This window comes from Myxine glutinosa, chromosome 8 (assembly GCF_964187855.1).
Source record: "Myxine glutinosa chromosome 8, kmMyxGlut1.1, whole genome shotgun sequence".
NCBI classification, from domain to species: Eukaryota; Metazoa; Chordata; class Myxini; order Myxiniformes; family Myxinidae; genus Myxine; species Myxine glutinosa.
Genome location: NC_136268.1, coordinates 20,190,252 through 20,209,191, shown reverse-complemented (window position 1 = coordinate 20,209,191; position 18,940 = coordinate 20,190,252). Strand labels below are relative to the sequence as shown.

General features: G+C 44.8%; 1 protein-coding gene across 3 annotated transcripts in view; it reads right to left on the bottom strand.

The window, feature by feature from the left end:
• Positions 1–9,878: 9,878 nt before the first annotated feature.
• LOC144893227 (uncharacterized) overlaps positions 9,879–18,940 on the bottom strand; it is a 279,241-nt gene continuing 270,179 nt past the window's right edge. For 2 of the 3 annotated variants that reach the window (XM_078782977.1, XM_078782976.1), the window contains exons 20-22: positions 15,666–15,872; positions 10,647–10,738; positions 9,879–10,421 (exon numbers count right to left, since the gene is read on the bottom strand). The gene's annotated coding sequence lies outside the window, so the exon portion shown is untranslated. Of the gene's footprint in view, positions 10,422–10,646; positions 10,739–11,180; positions 11,251–15,665; positions 15,873–18,940 lie in introns of all 3 variants that reach the window. The other variant, XM_078782975.1, reaches the window with a different exon arrangement.

Here is an 18,940-nt window from a genome sequence, read left to right as displayed (position 1 = left end):
TCATCAGCATACAACAACTCCCACGGTAAACCCTCCTTTACGTTCTGAGCCAGCACCTCCATCACAGCTACAAATAGTAGTGGACCTAGTACCGACCCCTGATACACTCCCATCTTCACCTCAAACTCACCACTGTTCCTGTCCTTCGTCCTTACAGCTGTGCGTGCTCTTTTATACATTGCCATCACTACTCTGATCAACCATTCCTCCACTCCTAACTTCCTCAATGCCCATGTCAATACTTTGCGTGGAACCCTGTCGAATGCTTTCTCCAAATCAACAAACCCAAGAAACAACTTCTTCCTCTTCTCCATGTACTTCTCCTGCACATGGAGAAGAGGAAGAAGTTGTTTCTTGGGTTTGTTGATCAAGAAGAAGACAAGAAGGAGAAGAGGAAACGAAAGAATGTACAGGATAGGAAGAGGAAGAAGCAGTTACACAGGGCAGTCTTAAAACAGTCTTATTCATAGTACCCAGGACAAACATACGCACTCACATGGGGATTGTAGATGGTTGGGTGGAAGGTCCGGCGATGCGGTCCAGGCTCCGGTCGGCTCCAGTCCAGGCTTCGGTCCAGCGGCGAAACCTGGCAGGCAGCCCGCGTATAGTGGAACGCGTCTGGACAGTTTATATAATGGGGGGAAGCTGGCACGCTGCCTACGTAATATGTGCACTCTCGTGCCAAACGCCCCCTCTCCAAAGTCCTCTTATTCAGCGTGCCGTATATCTCATCAAGTAAGCCAAAGGTGCGCTCTCTCGGTCAAGTCGCTTCGCAAAGCAATCAAGCGCATTCCGCCAGAAAGAGTCCTGTTACAACGTGCGCGCCTCCAACCAGTCCTTGAAAGGGCTTTGCGCTCGCTTATATATCTCGACCAGCAAAACGCTCCACGAGCCCAAAAGCCACGCCTGTCGGCGAAGTTCCTTCAGCCCTGGTTGGCTGGTGAGGGCTTACCGGCTCCGCCTTTGACGGCTGGATGATGTGGCCACACCCTCTTCTTGGCGTTCTGCCCCCTTTCTCGGGCCTCACCGCGTGTCTTATGGCAGCGTTGAGTGAGCGCACGGGCAGCGAAGGCTGCCGCTGCTGGCAGAGGCGCCTATCAAATTGGGAGAGCCATAGGGCAGACTGGAGGGCGCATAATGGCGTCGCTTGGAGAGGTAGGTTGCAAAATGAATGGATTGGGGACCTACTCTTATTTAATTGGCACAACGCAGATTCAACTATTGGAAACACGGCCTTATCTAAACACATACTAATTAAATAATTGAAGTCCTATGGTGGCCTACGTGTTGCTTGTGGCCTAAATATGGGGTGCAACCTTTAACCTTTTAATGAAGGGATATTTACAAGAAAGTGTGGGTTCTAAAACCGCAACACGGCACCCCCCCCTTTTTCCAGGCTCGTACCGAGCTGAAACAAAAGGGCTATCTTTTAAATTAATGTGACACTTACGTGTGATCACCCTCTACTTTTAACCTCACCCTGAGTGCGACAGTTTTAACACTAGATATGTCCCACCTGCTGCGTTGCGTCCTACCTAACTGACTCACGCCCACAATTAACCGAATTACGGATTGGTCTTCAAACTACACATCGAGCCGGTGGGGAGCATTATTTACATTACACTACGAATTATTTACACTGTAACCCAGGACCTTTCTTTTGTGGGAAAAGGGAAGATGTTTTTGAAAAGAGGAAAATGCCATTGCAATGCACTGCACCGATACACCATACCCATATGCACCAATATGCACCATAATAAAAAAAATGCACCAAAAAGCACCATCATGAAAATGCACCAAAACATTTCAAAGTTATGAATGATGCCTTGTCTTGTGCTTATCTGCTGGGCCGATGTATCTTGGCTTGATCTTCTTGCTTGATGTTATTTAATAAAAGGGCACAAACCGCGTCCGCTTTTTTATTTGTGGTCAGCAGGGCCAACTCAGGTGGTCCACTGCTGGGCATAGATGCCACTTTAAACCGTGGTCCACAAGCCAGACACCGCTGGCAACAATGGTCGGTCCCAGCAGAGGTGCCAGGCCACAGAACGTGTGGTCCATAAGTGGTGCCAGACCACAGAACGTGTGGTCCATATGGTGCATCAGTGCAGGCAGTAGGCAGCAAGGGTGCGGCCGCACAATCCAGGGCACCTGCACACTCCCCTCGGACAAAATATGGTCCATGAGTGGGGAAGGAAGACAAAGCAGAGTTAGCGAGGGGCAAGGGCGCAAGGGTACAAATAAAAACAAGGCAATGCGACATGAAGGGCGTGGGAGAGCGACCTGAGAAAGCTCGTCCCTAACCGTTCGCCACCCCCCATGTCCATCTACTCTACCCTTGCCTCTACCCCGTATTTACACAATTTACAAATTCGTCGCAACCGTCTTGTCTTTCCCATCCCCTAATACCAAATTCGTCATCAATCCCTCCTAAGGAGGAAGAGATGGAATCACATACAATGTCTCACCCACGTCCTGATGCGTCTTTCATTCCAAACAATTCGCAAAACCTGGTGTGGAGTCCTATCACCTCGGTTAGTGGATGCGGGTGGTGCGAAGAGATTTTATCCTAACTATGCTTCTAAATGACATTAACACAGTTAAATTACCCGGGGTCTTGCCCTGCCAATCCATTGGCCATCATTACTCCATGCGGATCGAAAACCCAATTCCCATTGACTATACTGTGGCACTCTCCAATTTGGGGTCTCACTCCCCCGATCTTTCTACCTGTGCCCTCGCACAATTTCGGGGCTGGGTCGTGTGGCTCTCCTAGCAGGTCCTACTTACCGGCGCACCTGCGCCACTGAACGTCGCCACCCGAGCTTGCCTAGCTCCTCAACTACACTATCCTGGGGAAGGCCCTCCTGGCGCTTACCCCCTCTATGCCCTCTCTGGCACTGGGCTACCCGGGTCCTCTCCTGGGATCCTCGGGTCACGCTGAACTCTACAAAACTCTGACTCTACCTGGCTCCCAGAGCCTACATGCGGCCTCACCTGGCCGACAGACTACCAGTGGCGGAGTGCTCAACCAACCATATGCACTAACAGGCCACACGCCCAGCCATTACACACACTAATGCACCCATCCAAGCAGTACTCTGCTACTTTCCGCACCACAGATATCAATATCCAACCAATTTTTCGTACTCCGTCTACCTAACGTTAAACTACCCTCCACCGGGTATTCGTGAAGGGGGTCCATCCTTCCCCCATCCACTCCTTCGCACCATACACTCCATGCCACGTATCCCACACTACTCATTCCACACTCCACTCACTCCACACCATTTATTCCACACACCTCTTTTCTGGCACACCTTTTGTGCTCACACACCTCAACCACAATTCCACTTGTCTCAACACTATTTCTCACACACACAGCATCATCTAGCTAACTGGTTTCCCCCTAAAACTCATGCTTCCCCGTCATCCCTTATACTACGCACATCCCTCGTCATTATCAACCATCTAATCTACCTACGTCCCCACTACTCGTACAATGTCACGACTTAACTCTTGGTCACCTATAGTCATTTCTAGATCCTAAACATTATCATAACCCTCCCTGGCTAGTTCATACCGCCAAACCCCATAAAACTACAGCTCCTTTGCCCCAAGGATGTGAGGGATGGTAGAGCTACCCTCCCTCTACATCACTATCGCCATTACTACTCGTCCACTACTCTGAGCCTCTTGGTGCGGGAGTACATTCTTACTGCTCGGCTTCGATAAACCGAGCAATGCGTGCGGATGCTCTGTCTCCTGTAGGTTGGGTCCGTCCGGCATTTTCGACTCTGGGGAGGAGGCATACTCGGGCCAAGGTTCCAAGGTCCATCCTGGCGCGGACCCTTTCGGTCTCCGGCCCGATGACCCAACCTCCCCCGGTCGGAACACCGCGCCCGCCAGGGGGCGAAGGTCCGACCTGGCCTTTCTCCCCCGGAATCGTGTCGGTCGCCGCTACGACGCGGCACCGACCATACAGGGCGCGACCCGGCCCGAATCGTGCACGGCGCTCCTTGCAGAAGCGCCGCGGCAACGATGCCCGCCGGCCCCCGCAGCACACAAAGAACACCATGCCCCGAGAGCTCGCGTCGGCTATACGTCGGCCTAAGCGCTGCCCCGGTCAGCGTCGATGCCTGACTCACATGCTCACACCACGCGTTCCTTTTCTCTCTCGCAAAACTCTGCGCTCTAACGCCTCTCATACATCCCATACACTCCGTCATTGCACTCGCTCGTGCATTCTCTTTCGCTCCACACTCAGGTGCACACCACTGAGGCACACTCATTCTATTCGCACACTCTGTTACACACCTCTCTCGCACACATCCTGGCGCACCCATACCACTTGCACACTCTCTGGTTACATCCTCTGTAACACCCCTGTGTGTGCACTCTTTTGCTGCACACCCACTCAGTGCACACCTACCCATGGGTGGGCAATCTCCTGTCACACACCTAATCACGCGCTCTGATGTGCATCCCCACACACTCTCCACAACCAACTCAGGTGTGCTTCCTCGCACACGCTCATCCATCCCAGGTGTGCATTCTCGCACACTCTCTCCATCCATCTCACTCTCTGTATCACACTCACTCTCACACATACACTCCCTTGTGCATTCTCCCTCGCTCTCGGTTTCATACTCGCGCTCCGGCGCCATTCGCACACGCGTGCCATTTCCATTCCCACAGCGCACCACAGACCTTCTACGAGCGCCCGGGTTATGCCGGGATCCCAAGCGCGCGAAAAATCCTCTCGCGCCAAACCTCTTCGTGCCATACACCACCCTACTCACCTTGGCGCTTCCTCTTCTTCGCTCCTCCACCACCTGCAAACTTTCCATTTGGTTAAGAAGTACGGCATCATGATGCGAATCCAAACTTTGCGCGCATTCCATCTCCATCTCCGATAATGCCCCTATGCCTGCCGTCTCTCCAATCCCAATTTCGGTTATTTCTTTTTCAATTTGAATTAATTCTTTTTCTTTATTAAGCTCGACGACCGCTGGCGCTTATAAAATCAAATTTTCTAATTCTGCGGTCATCGGCTTCTCTATCCCCCGAGTCGTGATTTCTACCCCGGTCCACGTAACCATGCCTTGCTCAGCCTCGCTTTCCCCGCGCTTCTCAAGCCGCGCTACCCCGTCGCATACCCCCGCAACCTTTCCGCTTGATCTGCTGTCTCTGTCCTTCCCCATCTGTTTTATCTCATATCTGGCTTTCTCCCTCGCTAACCCCTCATTTATTTCCTGGGCTTGGCCACCCACGACCTTCAAATGGCCCCCTAATTTGTTCTCGAATCCCCCCAATTTGCTTTCTAATCCCGCCAATTTGACTTCCCAATTGCTCCCCCATTCTGTTTTCCAAATTACTTAACCCCTCTTTCAATCCCCCAATTTGATTTCCCAATTGCTTACTATCGGCCCTCATTTCTCCCATCTCCTTACTCAATCCCCCAATTTGTTCCTGCGTCCTGTCCCCCGCCATTTGTATGGCTGCCTGAATCTGCGCCATGAGAGCTTGCATATCCGTCCATCCCACTTGCGCAGAGGGCATGGCCCTCGTCGCCACGTGCGAGGCGCCGCCATTTTGTGCGCCTGCAACCCCCACTACCGCACCTGCTTCATTTTCCTCCTCCATCTCTCCCAATTGTTCTTCCCTGGGGTCCTGGGTTAATTCTAACCCTTCCTCTACCCCCTCATTTCCCCCCACATCCGATCGCCATGGTTATCCATGGCATGATTCAAAATTTAGATGTTATATAAAATTTCGGCCGCTCGTAATTGACCAAATTTTTTCAAAATATAAAAAATTTGGTTCGGGTCCAAATCCCACTCCCCGACACCAATTGTTGTGGCCAATAGCACAATTGGTGTCCAAAATTTTGTCAAGCAAATTTAGTCCCAGGTTCAAAATCCCAACTCCTGACTACCAATTGTTACGGATCTCGGACATCAGCGCTCTCCCCTTATGAGGGGTGGGGGGGGGGGGAGTTAATCCCCTTGTCTTTCTATCTGGCCGACCCGAGTCCTGCCGACCCGAGTCCTGGAAGTTATACGCTCCTTCCGGTCGGTATTAGGTAGGGTTATTGGTCAAAGTAGTCACAAATACCTACTTACTAACCCGACCGTAAAGCAGGGAAATAACTCCCGCTCGAACCACGGATATGATGGAAAATGCCGAGCAGATAGCAATCCGCGATCCGAGCCATTAACAATGGGACTAAACCCGATTATAAGCGGTTACTATCATGCCACATTTACCCAATGATAGAAAAGAAGGATGCGATCGGATAAGAGGAAACCAAGAAAGAACAGGGCAATTTATTCACAATGTACAAGAAGGAGAAGAGGAAACGAAAGAATGTACAGGATAGGAAGAGGAAGAAGCAGTTACACAGGGCAGTCTTAAAACAGTCTTATTCTTAGTACCCAGGACAAACATACACACTCACACGGGGATTGTAGATGGTTGGGTGGAAGGTCCGGCGATAGGGTCCAGGCTCCGGTCGGCCCCAGTCCAGGCTTTGGTCCAGCGGCGAAACCTGGCAGGCAGCTCCGCGTATAGTGGAACGCGTCCGGACAATGTATATAACGGGGGGAAGCTGGTACGCTGCATACGTAATATGTGCTCTCTCGTGCCAAACGCCCCCTCTCCAAAGTCCTCTTAATCAGCGCGCCGTATATCTCATGAAGTAAGCCAAAGGTGCGCTCTCCCGGTAAAGTCCCTTCGCAAAGCAATTAAAACGCATTCGTCCAGAAAGAGTCCTGTTACAACGCGCATGCCTCCAACCAGTCCTTGAAAGGGCTTTGCGCTCGCTTATATATCTCGACCAGCAAAACGCTCCACGAGCCCAAAAGCCAAGCCTGTCGGAGAAGTTCCTTCAGCCCTGGTTGGCTGGTGAGGGCTTACCGGCTCCGCCTTTGACGGCTGGATGATGTGGCCACACCCTCTTCTTGGCGTTCCGCTCCCTTTCTCGGGCCTCACCGCGTGTCTTATGGCGGCGTTGAGCGAGCGCACGGGCAGCGAAGGCTGCCGCTGCTGGCAGAGGCGCGTATCAAATTGGGCGAGCCATAGGGCAGACTGGAGGGCGTGTAATGGCGTCGCTTGGAGAGGGAGATTGCAAAATGAATGGATTGGGGACCTACTCTTATTTAATTGGCACAACGCAGATTCAACTATTGGAAACACGGCCTTATCTAAACACATACTAATGAAATAACTGAAGTCCTATGGTGGCCTATGTGTTGCTTGTGGCCTAACTCTGGGGTGCAACCTTTAACCTTTTAATGATGGGATATTTAAAAGAAAGTGTGGGTTCTAAAACTACAACAGTATTATATCCTGCATAAAAAGATTCTTGCAAGCCGATTGGTTGAAATGGCACCACGTGACAAAAATTAGTGTTGTGGCAAGCAATAGTATTTCGCTGGTGTCACACACTATCATGTTTGTTGCATGAGCATGTATGGACAAGAAAATACCGACACGACATCAGCGAATATGGGATCATAAAAACCATGCGAAGGGGGAAAGAATGTGGTCGTTGATTGGATGGCCAATTTGCCGAATGGTGCTGGGTAACCTGTTCAGACTGCAGGAAGCCCAATGAGTGCTCCAAATCACCGCTGCTCCTCTAAATCGCCAGTGCCCCCCAAATCATTGCCAGTGCCCCCCTACCACCCGTGGACTCGAGCGCCCCCCTGAAAGTTCCCAGTGCCCACTGGGGGGTAATAATGGTGGAAATAATGATGGATGGAGATCAGAGTTTGGATCACGTGTAGGGACCACTTTGAGAACCTATATATGAGGTTTCCTTCTATCTTTCACCGTTCAGGAGATTAGCTTGCGCAGACAAACAAACAAAAACTTTCTTTTATAATGTAGAGAGATAAAGGGATGGAGTGATGATCAACTTTGAGAGTTTTGTGCAGAACGAGGTATGGATTGGAGGTTTATCACCCCAGCAGCGTCACACCAGAATGGCTCTGCGGAATCCCTGGTGAAAGGCTGTAAGTTTGCACTGAGAAAGGCCATCGGAGATCAGGTTTTAACGCCCTTTGAGCTATACACATGCCTGAATGTAGCAAACCTAGCCAACCAATGTGCCATTGGCCATGTTCCCAATTACCCAGATGGTGGAGTGTATCTGTGCCCAAACGATATGCTGCTCAGATGAGCATCGAGTGAAGTCCCTCAAGGACCCTTCAGAGAGACACGCAATCGGAGGCATCGAGTCGAGTGTGTGTAAAAGGTAGTCGATTCGCTTTGGAGACGCTGGACCAGAAACATGTTCCCATTGTTGGTGCCACAAAAATGAGGAATGTGGAGAGACTAAATGTTCATGAAGAGGATGTAGTCATGCTTTTTGACGCAAATGCTGTCAGAAGAAAGTGGAATATGTGGAGTGTTGTCCAGGTGTATCCTGGTTCTGACGGGAAAAAATCAGGAATGTCAAAGTAAGGCACAGAATGGTCAACTGAGTATCGGCGACCAATCACGAAGATTGCTGTTATATATCCAGCAGAAGGTAACTAGCTGACTAGATGAGGTGTATTCCCCATCGGGGGGAAGATGTTTCATGGAGGAAATCAAAATGGATGATATTTGGGAATAATGTTTTTTTGTGACACACTTTGTGAGGTCGATGCAAACAACGTCATGTGACCACGTGTACACGAGTGTGGAACAATCTCAAAGTCGTGATGTCTCTAACTCGGTGGGTAGACCAGAAAAATATGTCATCTGTGGAGACAGTGCTTGCAGAGTTTGAAGGAAATTGGACCATGTAGTTTAGAGAGTGTTCATCTTAAACTGCTTTTGTTTGCTAAACCGAGAGATAGGCCTACCAGCATCCTTCCAAAGTGAGTTTATGAATGGAAAAGTGATGCTTTTATGGACAAATGGTGGACATTGTGCATCAATGTTGTTTCTTATAACTAGGACGTGCCCGTACGTGGGTGCCCGTTCGGAAAAACATTCCAAACCGCGTGGCAGTAACGACCACAGAACCCCCCCCCCCTCTATTTACATGAAATGGTTTGGTCCATTCGCAAAGCCAAAGCGAACGACCACAGAACCCCCCCCCCCCCCCCCCTCTATTTACATGAATGGTTTGGTCCATTCGCAAAGCCAAAGCGAACGGCGAACGGCTAAATCGCCATAGCTCGGTAACTACTTCTCCGATTAATATGAAACCTTGAAAAGGCACATCCTCAGGTCCCCAGCAATATACCTGGCAAGTTTCAAGTATATCGGACCCGTGGTTGTCGAGAAACAGCGGTCACAGACACACACACACACACACACACACACACACACACACACACACAGAGATTACTGGAATTATAGATAGATGAACGTTGTACTGTGTTGGACATTGTATTATGAATACTAGTGGGGTCACACGTGGGAATCCCACGGGCATGGAGGTGTATCGTTGCGATCGGTTCAGCCGTTTTTGCGGTACCTGGGAGCGGACGGACAGACAGACAGACGGACGGACATTTGGTGAATTATAGTAAGATGGATGATCGATTTGTGCAATTAATGATTTGTCGAAGTCATGATGATCGTCAAGATATATGTTTCATGACCCAACGTCAATAGAAGTTTCATCACCTAATGTTTCATGACCTAATGTAAAATGCCTTTTTTGTTTGGTATTTTTCAGATCGAATGAACGTGATGTATACAGTTTGAAGCAGGATTGCTTGTGTCATTATGTTTATGGTTTCAATCAGTTTCACCGCAATGGCTGCCACAGGACAAATGTGCAATGGCCCAATAGCCAACAATATTCCCTCGGGATATATTTAATATTCCTTACATCATGCCAAGTGGCTTGGTTTTATCATCAAAGGCACAATTTTGTCATCTATCTGCTGTACTCTTTATTGAAGTAATCCATGTACTGTATGCACATGCAAGAAGAGGCTTGCCATTGGAATTGTTGTTTGCAGATAACCTTATGATTACAGCTGCCAGTGCAGAGGAACTGTATGCCAGTTTGGTGAGGTATCAAAAAAGTGTAGAGTCTACATTCCTCCAGAAATCATAGCAGTGATTATCTTTGAGTAATCCCAACCATCAATCATATCATCTTTCCCTATTTTACAATGAATGATAGAAGGGATGAGGAAAAGGTTGAGGTGATGTGGCCGTGTGGGCATGTGTGATGATGAAGGAGGAGAACCTAGTAAGTGTCACAGACCAAATAATGCAAGGAAAGTGGAGTAGAAGTCGGCGAAAGACATGATGTGATGTAGTTCTGCGGTCGGACGTCACAGTTGGTACAGAAACAGCCACGTTGGCAGCATCACTTGCTGTCGTGAGCGTTGGATCAGTGAATACCATGGGCTTCTAGGAAAGGTCAAAGATGATACGCGCTGCATGTAGATGGAGGATGGATGTGCCTTTAGAGGTTGTGGGGATCATGGTGGAAATAATGATGGATGGAGATCAGAGTTTGGATTAGTAAAAAAAAATCACCATCATGTACATCATAAATATAAGAATGCAGTGTATGTACGTAGAGCGGTCTGGTTTGCACAGTAATCGGTTTGCTTGGTTCCTTTGAGTCAGGCAGGTATGTAATGAGTGAAGGCAAAGTGGATGGCAAAGATGATGTAAGTACGTACAAAGTAATCCACCAACTTTAGTGGCACAGGCATGATGGACCCAGAGTCATCTTGCTGGATGTTTTTATTTGCTCTCATCGGATGACGACCACCTGTTTGCAGGGGTGAGTTGAGGTAAAATAACCACTTAAAAGAAGAGCAACAGCCAGCTATATCTTGTCTAGCAGACGGGCATGCACCGCATGACTAAACAACACATTTGTAATGCAAAAATCAGACAATGTTTTGCTTTAAGAAAAAAAACATTTATCTGCATTCCAGTGTTTTAAAGGTGAAATATTCTGTAAAGAATTGTGCAAATGTCCCTTATGAGGTCATCTACACACAGTCATGTGATCTAATTATGTATGTATGAGTGGAACAACTCAAAAAGCAGACAACCCTTTCAGCACACATTGTGACTTGCCGAATAGCATAATGTTCAAAATAATCCAGATAAACCGATGTGTGTGGTGTTCCCATCCAAGAACATCGCTCGTGATCCTTTGAGCGGGGGGCCAAATCCCAAATGCATTTTTTATTTTTCACACTCACCCCTGTAATGTCATCCAAGGCAAAAACACCGATCTTTCCATCCTCCCAGTGATCTTCGTTTGTATGCAACCTGTGATAAATAGCATGGGTGACACGGAACCAGTGCTGTTGTTTTTTTTTGACGAAATTTGCCAGATAAATAGCATGGGTGACACGGAACCAGTGCTGTTGTTTGTTTTTTTGACGAAATTTGCCAGATAAATAGCATGGGTGACACGGAACCAGTGCTGTTGTTTTTTTTGTTTTTTTTTTGACGAAATTTGCCAGATAAATAGCATGGGTGACACGGAACCAGTGCTGTTGTTTTTTTTGTTTTTTTTTTGACGAAATTTGCCAGATAAATAGCATGGGTGACACGGAACCAGTGCTGTTGTTTTTTTTTTGACGAAATTTGCCAGATAAATAGCATGGGTGACACGGAACCAGTGCTGTTGTTTTTTTTTGACGAAATTTGCCAGATAAATAGCATGGGTGACACGGAACCAGTGCTGTTGTTTTTTTTTGACGAAATTTGCCAGATAAATAGCATGGGTGACACGGAACCAGTGCTGTTGTTTTTTTTTTGGCGAAATTTGCCAGATAAATAGCATGGGTGACACGGAACCAGTGCTGTTGTTTTTTTTTAACGAAATTTGCCAGATAAATAGCATGGGTGACACGACGAAATGATTGGATTTTGGTTCAGGTCCGAATCCAGATCCGGCCTATCAGTGGGATACAAAACATAAACTGTTCACCAAGGCGGAGATATAATAATAATAATAATTCTGTATTATTTAGTTAACCAGTTTGTGTGAAACCTCAACCTAAATATAAAAAATTGATCTGCTTGGTGTTAGTTTAAGGGCTGTTCCAAATTTATCCTGATTATGAGAGATAATTACAGGAAATGTGTACTGTTCTTGTTTGGTGATTATGAGACAAAAACAGCAGAGTGGGAATCGGCAGACAATGGAACAGCTAGCGACGAGTGTTTGTGAGTAACAACCACCCTCTGGTCGAGGCTCATAGAAGGGGTGATGCTTACTGATTCGGCACGCTTACAATAGGTGTTAATGGTGGGATGTCAGAGGTTTTGGTGTGGGTTAATGTTCACACTGTTTTGGAAAATAATGCTCGATGCAACATGATCCTAAAAAAAGAACCCAGCCCTACATCGAAAGATCAGGAAGGGAAGGAATGGAAAATTTGTCAAGGTTTGAAATTAATCGGACAAGTGGGTCCCAAGGTATGGTCACCGTACTCGCAAGCCGTTCGCTTTGGCTCTGCGAATGGACCAAACCATTTCATGTAAATAGAGGGGGGGTTCTGTGGTCGTTCGTTTTGGCTTTGCGAATGGACCAAACCATTGCATGTAAATAGGAGGGGGGTTCTGTGGTCGTTACTGCCACGTGGTTTCAAAGTTTTTGTTGTTGTTTGCACGCATGTTTTTTTTTGCAAGCACGTACGTGCGGGCACGCCCTAGTATATATAAATTGAGGTAATATTGAGTATGGAATTAATTGCTTTCAACAATGCAAAGGGTGACAAGATATGGGATTTTAATGGGATTTTAATGGGATTGCATTGTGATTCATTGGGATTATCCATTGGGATAATCCACAACGTTTCACTTTCGTTGTTGCAACGTTTTGCTCCAACGTTTTGTGAACATTTAAATGTTGGGTTTTGCTAACGTTTCCACAACGTCGCCACAACGTTTCACTTTCGTTGTTGCAACGTTTTGCTCCAACGTTTTGTGAACATTTAAATGTTGGGTTTTGCTAACGTTTCCACAACGTCGCCACAACGTTTCACTTTCGTTGTTGCAACGTTTTGCTCCAACGTTTTGTGAACATTTAAATGTTGGGTTTTGCTAACGTTTCCACAACGTCGCCACAACGTTTCACTTTCGTTGTTGCAACGTTTTGCTCCAACGTTTTGTGAACATTTAAATGTTGGGTTTTGCTGACGTTTCCACAACGTCGCCACAACGTTTCACTTTCGTTGTTGCAACGTTTTGCTCCAACGTTTTGTGAACATTTAAAGTCGCCCCAATGGGTTTTGCTGACGTTTCCACAACGTCGCTACAACGTTTCACTTTCGTTGTTGCAACGTTTTGCTCCAACGTTTTGGGGACACTCAAATGTTAAATAAACCGGATAAGAATTCACGAGTTATTTAATTATGAGCGATTAATGAAGTACTCATTTAATTAATTACATTTCTTATTAAATTACAGTAATTACATTACAGTAATTACCTGAGGTAATTACAGTAATTACAGTTCCGGTAATTACAGTAATTACAGTAATCATTACAGTAATTGCAGTAATCTTATTACAGTAATTACATTACATTAACTCAGGCACCTTTTGAGTAAGGAAGCTGATATTTGGACATGACACTGACCAAGTGATGTGGCTGTCAAGGAAAATATTGATTTATTGATTAATCATTTAATAAATTAACTCGTTGATTTATAAATGACTTATTTAATTAAAAGTCCTCAGAAATACATCTTCGGATGAAATACTTACAGATTGGTTATGCTATGAGCCAATTGATTAAGGAAAATATTTTGTGATGGCCATATTGGCAATTTCGTGGCCATATTCGTGGCAACTCAGTTAGTGCCACTGCACCTTTAAAATGCATCCCTGCGTTCATTTTCCGATCGATTGAGTTGAAATTTTGAACAATCGGATCTGGACTGTCGCTGTTAACGACTCTAGCACGCACTCGTCCAATCAGGATGGAGCGGTATGGTCCCCGGATTATCACTGCTCGCAGTTTTTAATTAATTTTACTTTTTCTCTTGGTCATATAATTTTGAAGACATGCATGTCATGATAGAGGAAATGTTTGTTCTGTTAAACGGAATAAATGTTGTTTATTTGTGTGGGTGTGTATTTTTGTGTATTTGGATATATTTTCACGACTAATTCCAGTTATCGTCCTGCAAAATGTCTGCTCGTTCTTTTTCCTTTGAGTCGTAAATTCCTGTTGAACTCTCATTAAAATGCGGAATTAAGTACGCTGTGTGATGATGGAGATCCTTGATGACGAATCAGGAATAGTGAATGAGCAAACAAATATCACGGATGGTACACCGGATAGGGAAAATGTAGATGAAACCCCTTTTGCTCAGGTGCTGTGTAGCGCTGCACAAAGATCCATATGAGCGGGGCCTGGGTGCTGTGTAATTAGTACACAAAGAGCCAATTACTAGGGTGCTGAATAAACACAAAGATCCATTTTTTGGAGCTGGTTCTCCCGGTGCTGTGATTTATTCAAAGAACCAAAATCTTGTAAGAATTAAGATATGATTTGTCGACATTATAAATACTTTAATATATGTAACGATTTTTGTAACGATCATCCTGCAAAAGGTCTGCTCGTTCTTTTTCCTTTGAGTCGTAAATTCCTGTTGAATTCTCATTAAAATGCGGAATTAAGTACGCTGTGTGATGATGGAGATCCTTGATGACGAATCAGGAATAGTGAATGAGCAAACAAATATCACGGATGCTGCGGCTGGAGCAGTGGAAGCGATTTTTGAATTGTTCAATGATTATTCGATATTGTTATGACTTATTGTCAATAGGTATACTAAGTGGCCATGAGGTAGCCTGTTGCTATGTACAGTTTTATTCTATTGTTGATTATACCACATAGCTGTGGTGATAAAGGAAATGTTCGTTTAAATAGATGATTATGATAGGACCATGACTATAAAATCATGATGATTATTATGAATGATATCATAGGGTTCAAATGCAGAATGCTGCATGAACTTGGGAAAGAACTTTCAAGCCCTATGGGATAAATTGGGTATTACAAGCGATGGAGTTTCAAAATTTAGCATGATTGAAGGAATTTGACAGTCCCATTTCAGGAGTTTTACGAAATTTATATTGCCAAGAGATTTGGGTACTATTAAAAGAAAAATGATGAGATATTTTTCCCAAAGAACTTTAATATCTGCCATCCATTTTGGCTGTCTCACGAATGAAGGATGAGTTGCCTTTAGTGGTTGCAAAGAAAATTTGTGGAGACCAGGCAAAATGGGGAAATATGTCAGATATGACCCTAGGACAGGACGGTGATTCATCAATTAACATGAGGTACGAACCAGAGGTGACGGTCAATGGATGGACCTGTCCTGACATCATTGGGGAAAGGGCTTATGCAAGGAGTCATCCAAAATGATTAATTTGATTTATTGATGAATATTGATGAATTAATTGAAATTGAATAATTGATTGAATTATTAATTGATTGAATCTAATTGATTGAATTTAATTGAATAAATTTAACTGAATAAATTTAACTGAATAAATTTAACTGAATAAATTGAATTGAATATATTGATTGTTTGATTGATGAAAATGCGGTCTCAAGAAAGAAGCTTTGATATCTTTGCGAGATATTAACAATGTGGAGACAACCTGGGAAAATTGAGCAAGGTGGTGAGTTTATATACAGATATATATGTGCGGTTACCATTGTGTGATTTCCCCGTCAACAGAGCGGACACCTGAGGATTCACCCATTTCATACTGACCCTCCGGCTCATCTGCAAATACTGATCTGTGAGATTGGATTGTGCAAAGCCACAGCTGAGGGAGATTTTCTGGAAATCACCGTGTGAACAGGTGGAGAGATCCTTCCTGGAGGTACGAGTGAAGCTTTAGAGGAACCTGGAACAAGCTACAACGCATCCAACGTTACTTTGATAAAAGGTGGAACAAACTCCAGTAGATTTTATTTACAGGACATATAGTACAGGTGTGTACAGGTGCATTCCAAAGCGCAGATCCTAGTAATCTACCTGGTACATTGAGGGAATATTGAGTGGTATTCACATACAGGCAAAATGGGAAATGGAGTCTGCAAGGGCAAACAAGGTCAGCTAGACTTGTCCCAAAGAGGCGCTTGCGTCAACCACATGTATCAGCAATATGGTCCACATTCACTTAAAGATTTGGAATCTTGGCATGAATGGACAAAAGGGAGAAAGAAGGAATTCCCCAAGGATGGCACGTTTGACAGGAACACATTGGAAACACTCAGAGAAGAATTAGAAGCAAGAGACAGACAGAAGTTGAAGGTGGATTGGAAACCATTTTATTACTGGGACATCGAGTCTAGAGACAGGGAGACCAAAACGAAAATGGGGGGTGTGAAGAAAGAAATGAAGCAGATACAACATAGGTTGGAAAAGGTATCCACCCAAATGCCTCTTGAAGTTAGCAATGGAAAGCGATCCCAGTTCAGATTGTACCCAGACGCAAGGTCATATGAGATAAATGAAATAGAAGAGGAAACTCCTCCACCCTATCGGCGAAATAGTGTATATCAGCCACAGGAAGTACAGGTACCTGTGCCTCTACCTGCCGAAGGGCCAGTACAGAGTGAAACGATTGGCTCTAGCCGACAGAAGACAGGTGAAAGCAGCGCCCCAGTTGAGGTGACTACCCCAGAGGGTGCAACTGGAGGACAGGAACCGACTCAAAGTGGGCAAGCAATACAACCAGCTGCAACAACTTCAACATACGGCCCATACCACCATACAAGGAGTAAGGGTTCTGTGATGAATGCCAATCTATCCAACGATCAATATGACCTGCCAATGAACATTCAAAACTTGACTCTCCCACAGGGAGGTTTTGAACAATGTGGCGTTATGAATTTCCCGCAACGGCAATTTCCAGGGGCAAATGAGGAACGCCCAGATTTGATGTATAGACCTTGGCAAATACACCAATTGAAGGCATTACAGAGCGATATGCCATCAATCAAAACAGATCCACTTCAATTCGCAGAAGAGCTACGATTGATTGTGGAAACGCAATTGCCGACTATAAGAGACATAGAAATACTCTTAAAGTGGGTAATTCCTAATACCACCACTTTGAAGACATTAATGAGTGAGGCAAACTGGGTACATGCAGTAAATGGAGAATTAGACATACCCACGGAGGCTAAAATGACACAGATAAATAAATTAATAGAGGCCATACAAAAATTGCCGCCCGTGACTGATTGGAATAAAGTGGTTACGTGCAAACAGAAAACAGGAGAGGATGCTAGTGATTATTTAGACAGATTGCGAGATGTTTTTCGACTATATTCGGGAATAGACCGGGCACAAATCGACAATGCCCTAAAACCCCTTTTTATTAATGGTCTGTTGCCGAAATTGAAGAGTGAAGTGGAAAGACAGTGTATTGCTTGGGAAGGCAAGCCGATGCAAGAAATATTGAATTAATGCTTTGCATCATCAGCGAATTCAGGCCAGGAACAGTGCTATAAATGCCGAAAAATTGATGCAACTACAGACACAAGCCCTGATGACTACGAACCAACGCAATAGGTTTTCTATGCGACAACGTAACAATGCAACAGACAACAACTATGAATCAGGAGATAACCAGAGGTCAGAATGGCAACCCAAAGACCCAGACATGCAGCCCAGAAAGACAAGTCAACAAGTGGACAGAGCAGGTAACGACAGAAGCCGGTGCTTCAACTGTGAAGAGATGGGACACTGGATAAGGAGATGCCCATATCTGAGCAGAAGACAATTTCGACAGGGAAACCAAGGACAAAGAAACCAAGGACAAAGAAACCAAGATCAAGGGTACCAGTGCTGACCGATACCTCAGACAATGATTAGGCCTTCATTGCGACAAATCCCAAATGACGATTGGCCTCAACAAATTAGATTACTGGACAAACATGAATAACTGTCGATGATTCTTGGGTCTGAAAAGTTTTCGGAGCAAGAATTATTCATTTTTTCTTTTGCTTGTAAGCAAATTGATAATTAATTGATCAAATGCCGAAATTGGATCTTTTATGTTGGGCACACAATTTTAAATTTACAAAGTTGGAACAATTGCTTTGCAAATTTTAAACCAAGGGACAAGGGTCACATGATGATCAGGTGGGAATTTCGGACTATTGTTCCACACGATTGATAAGTCAGTGGTCGACTGACATGTAAATGGGTGTGTAGTCAAATTTGGATAAATTATTGTGGGAACTGAAAGGGTAATTTCAATGTGACATCATAGGGGTTTTCTAAGAATAAGCTTTGGTCCATTTGTGTATTAGCATTTCTAAAATTGAAGGACAAATTTTATGAAATTGAAATAAAATTGACACCCATCTTGATCTGTAAATAATAGTTCCAACGCAAACAAATACGCATAATGCATGTGTGTGTGTATTTTTTGTGTGCCAATGTTAGTGTTTTTTATTGTTTTGTGTATCAATCTTACAAGATTGTTGACACCGACAGTGTGCCTGTCTGGAAATGGATAGTTTTATGTGGATGGGATTGAATATGCAGAGAATCCGTAAAATAAAATAGAAATAAAATTTGATTATGAACATTATCTCTTTTGTCAAGGGAGATGGAATATAAAGATTTGATGTGCTGGGTTATGAGCAGCCATTAATTAAATAGTAAAATTGTGAGTAATTTGGGGATTCCATTTTTGATAGAATTTATATGAGAATAATAGCTATTTATGGATATGAGCTTCATAAAAAGAAATGAGGGAGTACAAAATTATCCAAATTTGGGAGAGGTCTTACACTGACTTCCCAGAATACTCTGCTCATGGATTTATATATATATATATAAACTTGAATTTTATCAGCATATAAATTGTGCTGCATGTATGGATGTGTATTAGGCATAGATGATATGGGAAAATAGTAAAGAAAATCTTGCTGATTTGAACAATTGTGAGTTTTAAAACGGAATG